Genomic DNA, 16,415 nt, shown 5'->3' with positions numbered 1-16,415 from the left:
CTCACTGACTTTACACACAAAATTTTAAATTAAAAATATATATATATTTTTCACAAATTCCCCCATCCCCCCACCCCCATTTTGTGGTATCAAAAAGAAAGACTGTAGAATAAACGTAAATAATGATTGAATTTAAATTGTTGTGTAAACTTTAGCTTAGTTTAGCTGTCTTTTTAAAATTAATTGTCAAAAACTATTGTAAATATATATAAAAAATCATTGATAGTTTAAAAAAAACATCTTAAATTGATCAATGCCATTTTGGACACTGGATTTTTTTGTGATTTGTATCTCTCTTTTTTCCGTTTTTTTATTTAGGACAAGTCTGATGAGTTTGAAGATGTTGCTGTGGCCCTCCTTACAAACAATGACACCAATCCAGTTCATTGCCAATCTCATGTCATCAAATATGACTCAAGTTGTTAGGTCTACTTAGCAGTGCCTTTTGGCGTACTTTCAGGTTTTATCAACTTCATGCCATGGGAAATGTGATTGAGTCACTTTTTTTTATTATTTAAGAACAAATTTGCTGTAGCACATTACCAGTTATTAAAGGAAAAGGTTTACTCAGAATTAAAAATTCTGTCATTAATTACATACCCTCATGTCGTTCCAAACCTGCAAGACCTTTGTTCATCATCAGAACACAAATTTAGATAATTTTGGAGAAATTCGAGAGCTTTCTGACCCTGCATAGACATCAATGCAAATGTTCCCAGGCCCAGGAAGCTAGTAAGGACATCAGACTGACATAAGAGAAGACATTTTTGAATATGGTCAACATTTTAGTTTTCTTTGAGCAAAAATACAGATGACTCGCTGATGTCACATTAACTATTTTAATAATGTCCTTACTACATTTCTGGCCCTGGAAACATTTCAGTTGCATTGCTGTCTATGCAGAATCAGAAAGCTCTCGAAGCATCCCAAAAATATCTTAATTTATTTATATGTTTGTGTTTTGATGATGAATGAAGGCCTTTCTTGTTTGGAACTACATGAGGGTATAAAGGCATAATTTTCATTTTTGGATGAACTATCCCTTAAAGATTTATATAAATACTTTAGATTGTAGTTATTCATTTGAAAACTTCATAATATGGATAGTGTGTAAGGATTGCTAAATAAAACTTAATGGAATTTTTCTATACAATTGAATTGAACAAACAATATTAAATATTTTTGAGTGTATATTGTGCATGAATAAAATATTGAGGTAACACTTTATAATAACGTTCAGTTATAAGTCTTTTATAAGTGATAATGATGAAATAATCATTTACAAAACATTCACAAGTGATTATTAAGTGATATGCTAACAATTTGTGTATGTTTTGTTAATTCATTTACAAGTCATTTACAAATTAATTTACAAGTAATTAGTTAATGATGAACTACTTATTTACAAAACATGACTATGTGTTTATAAATTATGAATAAGTGATATGTTCATTTTATTGTAAGTACTATGCTAATGATTTACCCATCTGTAAATTATCTGAAAAATGGCATATCATGAAATAATCAAACAGATCCTTAGTAAATGGTTAAAAATTACTAGTTAACCCCTTAACTGTCACCCCCATTTTTAAGTTTATCCAAACTTAAATTGTAATTCATGAACACTTTGGATCTAAGGTAGGTCTCTTTTTAAAGAAAACAATCAGCAGATTACTGCAGAAGCAGAATTTTAAAAAAAAGTATTAACAAATTACAGAAGTTTAAATTTACTGTAAAGAGAATACACTGTACAATTTTTATTATATTTTATATAAAATACATATTGTACATAACAGGGTTTATCCTAAATTTGATATCAATTTTACGTCTTACATCTAAATAAGTTATTCCAAATTTGAAGTTGATATGAAAAAAATTGAGGTTCCTGTAAAAGTTTGTTTAGGGCATTATAAAATACTAAATAACCTTATATAATTCATACACTACATGGTGCATAGTGCATTAGTGCATAAGTACACAGTGAATAAGTGCAGAGTATATAGTGCGTCATTTGGGGCGCAGCTTATGTTTGCCAGAGAAGACATCTTTACCCTCACCAGTCAGCCCTTACATTGCAGTACACACTTCAAAGTATTCAAAAGCTGTTGATGAATAAATAATGAATAAATCATTTACAAATATTTTTGCATCCCCTAATCTAAAGTGTAAACTACTCATCAGTTGTAAATGTTTTACAAACCTGCCGGTTCCAGGTTGTGTGGGTATCAGGTGGGTATACACACTGGGTGAAAGACCTTTGAAAAATGGTTAAAACATTTACAACTGATGAATTGTTGTCACGATTCACACTAAACACACGAACAACGACGGAGTAAAAGTGAAGGTATTTAATAATCCAATGGAAGCAGGCAGAAACAGGAACACAACGTGGTAACATTTAACGATCGACAAACATCAGTGAAAGCACACACATTAAATAGACATGATGATTACAAACACAGGTGTGGGTAATGATGGGAACAAACCAAGTAACAGAAACCAGCGGGGGGAAATGGATGGGAGAAACCAACTAAAGTCCAGGGGTGTGACATTACACCCCCCTCCCGGAAAAGGCGCGTCCACGCGCCGACCGAACTACAAAGTCCTTAGGAGGGGGTTAGTGTCCAGTCTGGTTCACCTTCGGGCATGACGAAGCGGAGATCCTCATCCAGTCCACACCAAAATCCCTCCATAAGGCAGACGTCATCGCAGCTAGCAAGATGGCAAATGCTAATAAACTCCTCCACGTAGTCCTCTAGATCCCTGCCATCCTGGAAGATATAGGTGGTGTAACCTTCCAGAATGGCGTTTCCCCTCCTTGGACGGACGTTGATTGAAGCGAGTTTCATAATGGTGAATACTGGTGATGAACACGACGGAAACAAAAGACTGAAAAAAGACGTAAAACAAAACGGGGGAATTCACAAAAAATAAACTGTTACGGTCGATCGTTCTGTCACGATTCACACTAAACACACGAACAACGACGGAGTAAAAGTGAAGGTATTTAATAATCCAATGGAAGCAGGCAGAAACAGGAACACAACGTGGTAACATTTAACGATCGACAAACATCAGTGAAAGCACACACATTAAATAGACATGATGATTACAAACACAGGTGTGGGTAATGATGGGAACAAACCAAGTAACAGAAACCAGCGGGGGGAAATGGATGGGAGAAACCAACTAAAGTCCAGGGGTGTGACATTTGTTTACACTTTAGATTAGGGGATGCAGAAAGATTTGTAAATGATTTATTCATGATGCGATCTTCGGTGAAGGATAAACATTTAAATTATTGATATTTTAATTATTTTTAAGTGACAAATAATATATTAACTAGTAACATATTAACCACTTACTAAGGATCTGTTTGATTATTTCATGATATGCTATTTCTTTTAAGATAAATTACGACAGATTTGTAAATTGTTAGCCTATTACTTAATCATTTGTGAACGTATAATCATGTTTTGTAAATTATTAGTTCATCATTATCTAATCACTTGTAAATGATTTATAACTTAATCTACAAAGCATATATAAAAATACTAACATATCACTTATTAATCACTTATGAATACATAGCGATGTTTTGTAAATGATTAGTTCACCATTAACGAATTACTTGTAAATAACTTAAATTAATTAGCAAAATATACACAAATTGTTAGCATATCACTTATTAAACATTTATGAATGTTTTGCAAATCATTATTTTATCATTAACTAACCACTTATAAATGACTTACAACTGAACGTTATTATAAAGTGTTACCAATATTGACAGTTGACAGTTGTGAGTCATTTCACTATCACAACATTGTAACACAAGCAGGTTTATAATATACACGTTTTACATGGGAATACACATGTGAATACACGTTTTTCACATGTGATCACAAGGGTTTCACATGGGATTCACACAGAATGCACATGAAAGTGTTCCAAAAGCACACGTTTGCACACGTTTTCACATGTGAAATGAATGTGCACAGAATATGTGGCCACATGTGACCACATGTGTTTTTGCACATGTGAAATTCATGTGGTTTTTCTGTAAGGGCAGTTGTTTTCCTTTGAAAGAAATGAAGTCAGCCATTTGATATGATGTAATTTTATTTTCCAATAATCATTTAAAAAGCCAGTAGTAGAATATAATTGACCTTATTTTCCAGAGAGAGAGAGAAAAAAAAAGACATTATAAATTATTTTAAAGTTTTTTTCATATAATAAAATTTGGGAAAAATCAAGTGGAAATTAAACAGCATTATGCCATGGGTGGTATTGATCAAGCTTGAGGTGTGGTATAACCATAGTATAAGCGGAATAATTGACTTTGGTCTGTTGAATTCTATGAAAATAATGCACGCTTCGCGTCATGGCCGCATCACCACCTCGGGTGTACATTTTTTTCTAAGAATTCAACAGCCCGTCGTCAATTATTCCTTACTTATTGTGAGCATTGTAATGTTTGAAGCAAATGTTTTAAAGGTGGGGTTTGCACAAACACTCCTATTTAAGACCAATACAATTTGCTTTCATGAGTAAGCAGACTACATGATGAATTATAAATCATAGCAGAAACTCATATCTCTAGATTTCTAAGGATCCCTAGTTTTGTTGTTCAGTAAAATCCATCATTAATCCTATAATATTCAAATATTATAATATTAAGGCTTATAATATAATACCAACGTATTATAAAAAGTGTATCTTCTTTGTGGCGGGAGGAGCAAACGACAGACACAGTGGGTGTGGCGTCAGGCCCTGGAGAGGCTTTTATGAAACATAAAATAAAAGAAAGTGTCCAAAGGGGAGAAAAAAAGTGTCCAAAATAAACAGGGGGTCTGGTGTCCTCGTCGTGCAGGAAATTCTGTGCACCTGTGCAGTGTTCGATAGGTAAGGATCAAGGTAAAGGGCGGAGTCTGGCGGCCGCACACACTCCCCTCTCAGGTCCGGGGCATCTTCTTCGGCGGCTACGTCCTCCTCCGCCCACGGCACGTCCATAAATTAAACGGCCCGGCATCCTGGCCCGTCACCGTCTGGGCTGTTGTCCGGCAGCTCGTCGGTTCGGCGGCGCTCGAATCCCAGCGTGCCTGCACGGGGAAGAGACCAGTCTCCCGAGGAGAGGCACGCTCGGCATTTCAGCAGAGGCGGTGACAATAATTACAATAATTTGTAATTTTCCAGGTTGTTACCATTTTATTTCGTAATTCCTATACAGACACAAAGACAAACACCAGTAAAAGAATTATAAGATAGAAATATTTAATAGAAGATAAATTCTATTCATTAAATTCAGTAAACACTCACTGTTACCCAGAGGAAATGGGTGTCATCATCTGTGAGTGAAAGCAGCTCCATGTCAGCATTTCTTCTCCTCAGTGTGTCAATCTCCTGCTCTAGTCGCTCCATAAGTCCTTCAGCTCGACTCACTACAATCTTTTTTCTCGATCTTTGATCACCTGTGTGACCTCAGAGCGTCTTCCGTCTTCTCTCAATAGAGCTGATGAGTTCAGTAAAGATCCTCTCACTGTCCTCCACTGCTGTCTGTGCAGAGTTGTAGGGACAACCATTACAATCAGCTCTTACTGCTGCTCACACAGTACTGACTGACTAAAGTAAGGTCTTAACTAAATCAGTGCTGCTGCTTCTCCTCAAAGCTCACCTTGTGAGTTTCCACAGCCTCTTTCAGCTCCTGTTATAAGATACACCTTAGTGGTGCAGCTTGGACACATCCTCAGTGATGAACCCAGGGTCACAGGGTGTTTCGGGTCTTAGATCATCAGACACCCTCACCTGAGCGACCCAGCCGGGGATGATCAGACCCCCCGACTTGTGTCCAAGCAGCGCACTAAGCCATACGTCGCCCCTTTTGATCCACAGCCACCTAGAGGCTTTCTCCGATGCCTCGCAGATGTTTCTGGTGGCTTTCCTTCCTTGAGCACCTCTAATTCCAAGCAGCCTGAGTGATTGCTGCAGGCTCTGTCCTGGGAATCCTCTGCAGTCAATCTCAATTGGCTCACAACGGGCCCTCCACCCCTTCCGCCTGCAGTCCTCCACCAGTTCAAGATACTTCGCCTTTTTCCGCTCAAATGCTTCCTCAATCCTGTCTTCCCAGGGGACTGTGAGTTCCAGTAGCACCACTTGCTTTGTACTCTCTGATGTTAGGACCATATCTGGCCTGAGTGTTGTGCTGGTGATGTGGTCTGGAAACTTCAGTTGCCTGCCCAGGTCCACCTTCAGCTGCCAGTCACTGCTGTAGATAGCAGACCAGCTGGGACCTTTGGCTGTGACTGAGGCTTCTCCCCGGCCCTGACGAAAACAATGTATGGCCTTGCTCGGGGCTGGTGCTTGCTTTGCTGGATTCCGGCACAGATGGTATCAGCTACTGCCTTCAGCACCTGGTCATGGCGCCATCGGTACCTCCCCTCTCCCAGTGCTTTCGGGCAGCAGCTCAAAATGTGCTCCAGCGACCCTCTTGCAGGGCACAGGGGACAGGATGGTGCTTCCGCTAGCCCCCAGCAATGCAGATTGGCTGGGCTCTGTAAGACGTCATACACTGACTGGATCAGAAACTTGAGTCTTGCTGGCTCTGACCTCCAAAGTTCTGACCAGGTGATTTTCCGAGTCAGTGCATGTTCCCAATTGGTCCAAGCTCCCTGCTGACGCATAGCCACCGTTTTACTGTGCCGCTCCTCTTCCACCTCTGCTCGGACCTCGCCCTGAATCATCTGCCATCTGTCCCTCCCCTGCGCTTTGTCATAGCGCGGCGTTTTATGGCAGCCAAGTCCTGCTCGCCCAACCGCCACAGACCCTACTAGCACACCATGCCGCAACCTTGCCTCTGCCCGCTGGACTGCCTCCTGCGCCCTCCACTACCTTCCAGTCCTGACCTCTATGCCTGCAGAGGAAACTCTGGTGTCGGATGAGTCTCTGTACAGTACACTTCTCTCCAGTGTCTCCAACGTTGTTATTGGGACCTGGTACATCAACAGTGGCCACAAAAGCCTTGGCAAAATGCCATGCTGATATATCCAGGCTTTAAATTTCCCGGGGAGGCCTGTCCTGTCCACTGCTGCAAGCCAGGTTTTCAGCTCTGCGTGCATGGCCTGGATTGCTACTGTGTCCCTCAAAGTCACGTCAAAGAGCTTCCCCAAGCTCTTCACCGGATTCTCCGTCAATGATGGTATTTGGAGACCGTTCATGTAGAAGCGGAATTTTTCCTCAACTCTCCCCTTCCTCAACACAAGGGACCCGCATTTAGCTGTCTTGAATGTCATTCTCGCCCAAGATGTTAGCCTTTCCAGACCTTTAAAGAGCCAGCGGCACCCTGGCACTGATGTTGTTGTGACTGTTAGGTCATCCATAAAGGCTCTAATTGGCGGTTGGCGAGTGACAGATCTGGAGAGAGGCCCTCTGCATTCCACTTCTGCCGCCTTGACAAGCATGGTCATCGCTAGGGCAAACAGCGACACTGATATGGTGCAACCAGTGATGATGCCTTTTTCTAGGCGGTGCCATACTGATGTTATAGATCCAGATGTAAATCTCATACTAATACTACTGTAATAGTCCTGTATGAGATCTGTGATCTTCTGCGGAACATGGTGCATCATCAGGGCTTTTGTCACCAGCTTGTGGGGAATAGATCCGTAGGCATTTGCCAGATCCAGCCAGATGACTGACAAATCTCCTTGGTTCTCTCTGGCCTCTCGGATCAGCTGGGTGACCACTCAAGTGTGTTCAATGCAGCCTGGGAAGCCTGGAACTCCTCCCTTCTGCACGCTCGTATCAATGTAGGAATTCCTCAGGAGGAAATCGGTCATGCGATTGGCAAGGATCTTGAAGAAGTTCCTGCCCTCTATGCTAAGCAGCGAGATGGTACGGAACTGCGAGATGTCACTTGCGTTTTCCTCCTTTGGTATCCACACACCTTCGGCATACCTCCACTGCTTGGCTACCCTGCCTCTTCGCCATACTACCCTGATGATTCTCCACAGCCTCTGCAGAAGTCTTGGGCAGTGCTTGTACACCTTGTATGGCACGCCGCTCGGCCCTGGTGCTGCACTGCTCCGTGCAGCCCTGACCGTGTACTTGACCTCTGCCAGCGTTTGCTCTTTGGTGTTGAATTGGCTGGATGGTAGTGGTGGTGAAATTAGTTCTCTGCAGGGGCCCAGGTCTTCCTCCCTCTGCCGGTCTCATTATGAAATAAATGTTTTTCTCTAGTTCAAGTTGGCCACTATTATTGGGACCCAATTATTGCAACGTCCTTTTCCCAAGATAACAGCTCTGAGTTTTCTCCAACAATGTCTAATGAGTTTGGAGAACACATGGCAAGAGATCAGAGACCATTCCTTCAAACAGAATCTCTTTAGATTCTCGAGAATCTCTCTCTTCCCAGCTTCATGTTGGTGGTGCTTCTCATCAGTTTCTATATGACATAGATTTCTCAATGACATAATTTTGTGTTGAATTTGATGTTTGTTTTGGATCATCGTCCTGCTGGAAGATGCAACCACTGCCCATTATAAGATTTCCAACAGAGGCAGTCAGGTTTTGATTTTTTATCTGCTGGTATTTGTTAGAATCCATGAAGCCATGTATCTAAACAAGATGTCCAGGACCTCCAGCAGAAAAATAGGCCCACAAAATTAAAGACCCGACAGTATTTTTAACCATGGGCATGGGGTACTTTTTATCCCTGTCTGCACCAAAACCATCTGGAGGGTTTGATGCCAAAAAGCTCATTTTTAGTTTGACCTGACCATAGAAGCCAGCCCTGTTCGAAGTTCCAATCATGTCTGACAAGTGAATATGCTGGAGTTTGTTTTTGGATGAGCAAGGAAGATTTTTTTTAAACCCTCTGGAACAACGTGTGATGATGTAGGGGCTGTTTGATCATTTTATTTTAGGTTTTCTGAGCCCAAGACTCAACAATTCTCTGCAATTCTCAAGCTATGATCCTTGGAGAAACAGCTTGAGGCTAAGAAACTTTTGATATTTTTGTATTGCTCGTTTACTGCACTGAATGCGAGACACTGCAGGTAAATGGGCTAAAAAAAAAACTTACTTACTTACCCAGTGAATTGATTACATTGATAATTGCAAACATTACATGTTAGGTTTAAATATGCAAATAAGGCATGTTTTAATGAAATACGTGCTAATTTGCATACATTTTTTTGTACAAAAATCTGAACACTGGATGAATTCAGTTTCAAAATTCTTGTTTAATTTTTTTTGTCATATTAGAGTCAACTGTTTTTACAGAGGGGATTTTGGGTATCTCATTTTGTCAGATGGAAAACAATGTATTTTTTTTTTTTAATTTTGGGGGGGAATAAAATATAATATAACAAATATAAAATCAAGCAAATTATATATGAACAAATCCCTCTGTAGAAATCTTCAGAATATAGACAGGAATAAAAATGTAAAGTTTGGTGTGTGTAAGTGCTATGGAAGTGGAGATTTATCGCTCAGTGTAGGAGAAAAAAATAATTTTGAGAAATCGGCCTTTAAAAATATGTGTTGTAATTGAAATCTACTGACACAAATAGATAAAGTGCTATAAAAAAACACTGTGCCTTTTGTGTGTTTTCTTTCCACTAGTCTGAAAAAACACTTTATGAAACACCAAAAAGCCCAAAATCTCAAACTTGACAGGTGAAAGTCAAGTGGTAAACTGTCTCACAGTAGTTTTGATTTGAGTCATTCACCTGCTATAGGTTTTGGTGTGCTAATTGTCAAGGTGTCCAGAGCTGTTTTCAGTCAATACGCTGTGTATTTATTTGCTTAGCCCTCATGTTCAGCCTGCTTGTGTAAAGACCGACTTGGGTAAAGTTCTGTGACTCTACCTGCGCGACTCCACTGAGCATGGACACCGACAAGGCACTTAAGTATCTTTTCTTTTTCTTTTTACACATTCACAGTTTACTCACTAGTGGACAAAGGTTTGCTACATATTGATTGGATTCAACACCATCAGATAAAGATGCTAGGACAACAGCCAGACACCTCATATAGGGAAAGAAGAAGACCTCTAGTACGAAGCACAGGAAGGATAGGACTTTTCATTGCTCAAAATGGAGTTTCTGCCCTTCACCCACCTCAAGACTGATTCCTAAGGTTTTGGCTTGTGACCATCATAAAACTTCCTTAAGACCTCCTGGATGCACCATCAGTGGGTGAAACAAAGTGAGATCACAGAGATCCATCCAAATCCATTCATAACTACGTTTTCAAACATCAAACTGGTGCAAACTACAACACACCCATCTTATACCTATTCTGATGGAAACAGCAAATCCTGGGATGGAAATGGAGAAGCGCCAAATGACAATAATCTTTGCCCCATTGGAAAGAAATGAAGATACCCTTCAAAAAGACACTCCAAAAGTGTGTCCAAACTTTTGACTGGTAGTGTATATATATATATATATATATATATATATATATATATATACATACATACATACATACATACATACATACAGTGTTTCCCATTCATTAACTACAGTGTGGCGGTCCGCCAGTCTAATCTGTCCCGCCACAGTTTCATAATAAACTGAAAATATATTTATAATCGTCATTTTAACATAGACGTCTTTAACGTTGTGTTTCGTGCCATTGCTTTGGTAAAGTGTCCGTCAAGTGAACTAAGCATAATATGGTTTTATCCGTTCATCAAGTCTATTTCGCTGCTTGTTTGTGCAGCACGCACTTCATTCAGAGTCAGACGAGCAGTTTGTGATTTGATGTTTGCCGCATCAGAGTCAGAGCGACTCCTTTGATTGACAGTCAATGCGGTGAACATTGTTTTTGATGCGCCGTGAGTTTAGCATGTGTTTGGGAATGCAACGGCAACCAGTAACGCGTTGTCACACAGCACATCGCAGCACAACGTGAACAACTGCAGGCACAGGGAGCATTCCTCGTTGGAAGTTACCCAGCTGGGAACTAATTTCAGGCGCTGTGTGATATTACTGCGCCTGCTAAGGCCATGTTACGGCAGCAAACTTCCTTGACTATTACACCGGAATGGGAGTGTAGTTCCTAATCTCATCTGCCTAGAAAATCGCAGCTTTACATTTTCCGCCGGTCTTAGTACACGATATAACTACAGAAGAGTCAAGTTTTAAATAGAACAAATATCGAAACTCGCTGGTCATTTTTGAACGCGATGCTATTGGTCTCATAGGATTCAATGATCTATGCTAAGCTATGCTAAAAGTGATATCGCCAGAACAGGAGAACGGCTGAATGGATTTAAAAAGGGTAAAACTTAACTTATTAACTTGGAGGGGCCTATTTCCAAAAAAAGTGGAGTGTTCCTTTAAAGTAAAAGTCATAAAAGCCACGATCAATACAAAGTTTATATCTCAAAATTCTTGCTACGGATGTGAAAAATGCAGAAAATGGAACCCAATCCAAATTATTATTATTATATTTAATGAGGACAAAAGTTTCGGAGGCAGTGTATAAATTTGTAAGTCAGTAACCTAACAATCTGCAGCTCTACTGTGTGATGTTGACATCTGTTCATGTCAGGCGGGGAGTGTCCTGGGTCTAGCTATAAAATACTTTACTTTGTTAGTAATGTCACCCAGTGGCTATTCTGAGAACTATCATGTTTGTTGGTTGTAGTGTATCAACCATTTTGATTTTAGACCACATAATGCAGAGTGCAGCTATGTATCCACATCCATCCTTTTTGTTTTGCTGTTAAGAAAGAATAATCTGTAAATCTAAATGATTATTTGATGCAGCTATAGCACTTGAGTTATATTTTTCAATAACTATTTACACATACTATTTAGCGTATGCTTATTTCATGTTACATGTTAAATATATAATCTGCGGTATGTAATAATGATGTAAGGTTGTTAATGCTTGATTATCTTAACCTACCTACACTCTTAAAATAAATGTGCTTCACGATGCCATAGAAGAACCCTTTTTGTCTAAACAGTTCCATAAAGAACCTTTAACATCTGAAGGACCTTTCTGTTTCACAAAAGGTTCTTTGTGGCGAAAGAAGGTTCTTCAGATTATAAAAAGGTAAGAAAGAGATGATTATTTAAAGAACCTTTGACTAAATGGTTCTTTGTGGAACCAAAAATGGTTCTTCTCTGGCGTCTCTGTGAAGAACCTTTTAAAGCACCTTTATTTTTAAGAGTGTATATTTACATTATAAAGGTGATCTAGATGTATTGTTTTAAGTGCATCATACCTTTAATTTCTATTATATACAGTGTTTTGATGAGATGAGATGAGATTCAACTTTATTGTCATCACCCAAGTACAAGTACAAGGCAACGAAATGGTATGGAAAATAAGGAATAAGACACATTTGGAAGAGAGAGGTGAAGCACATAGGCACATAATCACAGACATAACATTGCAACAGGGAGGGGGACAGGGGATGAGGAAATAGTCCAATGTAGGCGACAGCCATCCGGTCCTGCAGCTATGACAGCGCTGGTTACAGACCCGCCTACCCACACCGGGGGTAAGAAGCACGAAGGCGTGGAATGCACGGGGGAGGGTTGTCTATCTGTAGCCATGTAAGTATGTATGTGTGCGTGTGTGTGTGTGTGTGTGTGTGTGTGTGTGTGTGCAAGCCTGTGAAGTCTGAGCCCAGAACGCAGCAGGTGTCCTTGGAACAGGGAGAAGGAATTCAGAGCGTCTCGTTATCTTGTTCTCTGGGGGAAGTTGTTTGTCTCCAGCAACGGCCTTGGTCAAGGAAGAAGGGGGAGCCGAAAGAGAAAAAAGTTTCTTTTTGGGTCAACATCTGCCAATTTTGCAGATATCTAATGTCCATCACTGGTCTCCCGGTCTGTCCAAAACTCGTTGCATAGCCGCTAGCTTCTCTGCGATGTTTTCCAATTTGCGGTCCATAACCACAGCCTGAGTACTAACAGCTCTGCCCACCAAAGTTTCAAACCAGCCGGCCAGCTTAGTGGGGTTTTGAGCCACACTGACCGCTTTAACCAATCGTCGATATGGCCCCACCTAATCCCATCAGCAGAAACCCTGTTATCAAAGTTCCGAATAAATAAATATCTTCAACATCCTCCAGGGACAGAGCGGCCAGGCACATGACGCGCCAATTCTCCCACCAGTCCATCATGTATCACTCACTACCCTGATAGCACACGTACATCTCGGAGACGTCTATTTGATGTCTGCATTTTCATCTGAAAGACATCTGCAAGACATAGTTTGCTCATCTGCAAGACGTAGTTTGCTCACCTGCAAGATGTAGTTTGCTCATCTGCAAGATGTCTATTGGACGTTTCCTATCAGATGTCAAATAGACCTATTAGATGTAGGTCTAAATAGATCTATTAGATGTCTAAGATGTTTATGAATTAGAATTTATGTAAAATCTTGCAGACGTACGTGTGCTATCTGGGTACAGTCTTTTCTTGATCTCTGATCATCTGTGTGACCTCAGAGCGCCTTCTCTTAAAGGGGTCATCGGGTGCCACATGCACTTTTACAAGTTATTTGAACTGAAATGTGTGTTAGGAGTGTGTGTACACAACCACCCTAGAATGACAAAGATCCATCCAGTAGTTTTCTTTTAATTTAGAAAAGAGCAATCAGCTCTTACTGCTGCTCACACAGTCTGCTGTGTTTCAGTAGGGCTGAAAATCACCCTCACTGACTGACTAAAGAAGAGTCTTTATTGAGTCTGAAACCAGCACTGTTTCTTCTTAAAACTCACCTTCTGAGTCTTCACAGCTTCTTTCAGCTCCTGAAGCTTTTTCTTTCTCTTCTTGATTTGCTGCTGGTATTTTCTCTGTGTATCACCCAAGTGTTTCTATAGCACAAAACAAATAACATCACATAACAGAAATATGAGAATAAATTAAAGTACTAAATATTTTGAGGACTCCTGCATTTGTTTATTCATCTCACACAATGTCTCTGGTTTAAAACAGAAAGAATAAAGGCATAGATACTTTTTGTTTACTCCTCTTTGATTTTTCGGTCTATATCATTGTTTGCTGTGTATCACAATAATACGTTGTGTCATCGCGTTCATGATCAGACGTACCACTTTATCAAGTGTCCTTATTTGCGCATATTTCGTTTGAAAAAGACATTAAATGTGCACATACATGGTGCTGGTTCATGCACGAGAGAAGTATGGCGTGCTTTCTGTGCTGCAACGTAGGGTTTCATGACCAAAATTATTAACATTTGTGCTCCATGTCTTTTAATTATTATCTTTTAACTGTTGGATTTTTTTTTTATCACTGTTACTCTAGTTTAGTAGCTGTTTAATGATTTTAATAGTTTTAGAAAAGTGCACAAATTCAGCAAACCAGTGTGTCTACAGTACCTGTTCTCTTACGAGAGGTCTCTCGTACTGCGTAAGTATCTTACGCTAGGGGAAAATCCTTTTCCGCGAGATATTGAAGCCAAAAATTATCCTTAATTTTGTAATAATGCAAAACGCGTAGCAGCATACAGACATAGGCGGGACAGCTCGCGCGCCTACTGGCTGTTCTGCGGCAACTGCAGCAGCCTATTGAGCGAGGCCTAGCGTGGCGTCAGACCCAATGAGGACGCTTCGCGCCCACTGCGTCATGTCCCGCCATTATAGGTGTGGTCTAGGCCTATAAATATCGCTCGCAGGCAGCTATTATCTGATTTTTCATCCTTCACGCGAAGCACACGCATCGCTGGAGCTGGATAAGAAGTCGCGCCGTCGACAGAGAGCATCTCAGCGGGACGAGTCACGAAGCTGCTGGCTGCGCCGCCTTCTTTGCCTTCCTGCTGCGCTTTCCGGCGCCCGTATGCTTACTAAGCTCTGTGTGTGTTGCCGCTGCGACACACACACTATTTCTACTAAAAGAGCAAGCGTCTTTTTAAAGATGCCTTCCTGCGGCTCGTGCCGAGCCACGCTCAGCGAGGGGGATCGTCACGTCATCTGTGTTTCCTGTCTGGGGAGAGAGCACGTGGCCATCGCTCTCGCCAACGGCGGATGCCCTCACTGCGAGCCTTTGCCAATGGCGACTCTGCGGACTCGTCTGGCCTTTTTTGATGATGAAGCTGCTCCACCGCCAGTTGAGTGTTTAGCGCCGTAAAAAGCGCCGCTCCCAGTGGCCCCCAGAACCTTCCCCCAGCCAACTGAGCTCGCCGGTTCGCCCGCCTGCTTCACCGTCCTCCTCGGCTTCCGTCCCGGATGTGAAGCAGCCGCTGTCCGCCGCTGCTTGCGGTGACGCTGCTGGTGAGGCCATTTTGATGGAGGAAGAGGATTCATGCTCTATCCTAGCGTCAGGCAGTGAGGATTGGGCGAGCTCTACGGATCTTGCCACTTCTGTCCACGCTTCTTTAGGAAAGAGAGCTTCAATTGAGTCAGAGCTCATGAGAATCCTCACCCAGGCCACGGCAAGCCTGGGCCTCGAGTGGTCTTCGCCCGAGCTACCCGCTCGCAACAGGCTGGACGGCTGTTTCCTACCTAAAAGGGAGCGTGCTGCATACGCAAAACCAGCGCCTTTTCTTCCTGAGCTTCACGTAGAATTGACGAAGTCCTGGAACGCCCCCTACTCAGCGAGAGTGCGTTCATCTACTTCTCTGGCGTTCTCTACGGTGGACGACGCTGAGAGCAGAGGATATGTCTCTCTCCCGCCGGTCGAGGAGGCCATTGAAACGCACTTATGTCCGCCCTCCGCTGGACGGCGTGCTAAGTCAGCTCTACCCTCTAAGGCCTGCCGCCAAACTTCAGGCCTGCTTCGCCGCTCTTTCGCCGCCGCTGGCAAGCGGCGTCAGCGCTGCACACGATGGCGACGCTGCAGATTTACCAGGCTGAGATCCTCAGGAAACTGGACGAGGAGGGGCCTGGCGCGATCTGTGTGCCGAATTTACGACACGGTCCGAGATCTAGGATCGAGCTGAAAACCTGAGCCTCCGAAGTCGTCCTAGCACAAGTAAGAAAACGACGGTGTACGAGTCCCGCCGCCGCCGGACCCCCACCGAAGTTATGTGCTCGTTCAGTTCCAGTAAATGTGACTGTTCCAGTTTTTTATGCAGCCAACGAACCGGCAATGTCGCCCGTTTGCCTGCGTGCAAAAGCCGTTCTCATGGCTACCCAGATAAATCCCCAAAAGAGTGTATTTTCTGGTGTCCCGGCCACGGCCGATGGTGTTTCATGTGTAGTAAGCATGCCCACTACCCAGTGCCCATCTCTACACACAAGCACAACCTGTCACACAGGTCCCGCGCACATAAAATCGACTCAGATCGATTGCACTTCACATGTGTCAAAAGTGCCCACTTCCCAGTGCTCACAAACACTCCATTTTGCACGCCCCACAGTCTCTGTAAAAACGAGACCGGCGTGCGTTGTTCAAAGTGTGTTAAATGTGCCTGTTTCCCCACTGCCACATTCA

General features: G+C 42.0%; 1 pseudogene; it reads right to left on the bottom strand.

The window, feature by feature from the left end:
- Positions 1-4,614: 4,614 nt before the first annotated feature.
- LOC141290259 (uncharacterized) lies at positions 4,615-14,621 on the bottom strand (annotated as a pseudogene).
- Between the last annotated feature and the right edge of the window lie 1,794 nt (positions 14,622-16,415).

The sequence above is a fragment of the Garra rufa genome, chromosome 17 (genome assembly GCF_049309525.1).
Source record: "Garra rufa chromosome 17, GarRuf1.0, whole genome shotgun sequence".
Lineage (NCBI taxonomy): Eukaryota > Metazoa > Chordata > Actinopteri > Cypriniformes > Cyprinidae > Garra > Garra rufa.
This window is presented reverse-complemented; position numbering and strand designations above follow the sequence as displayed.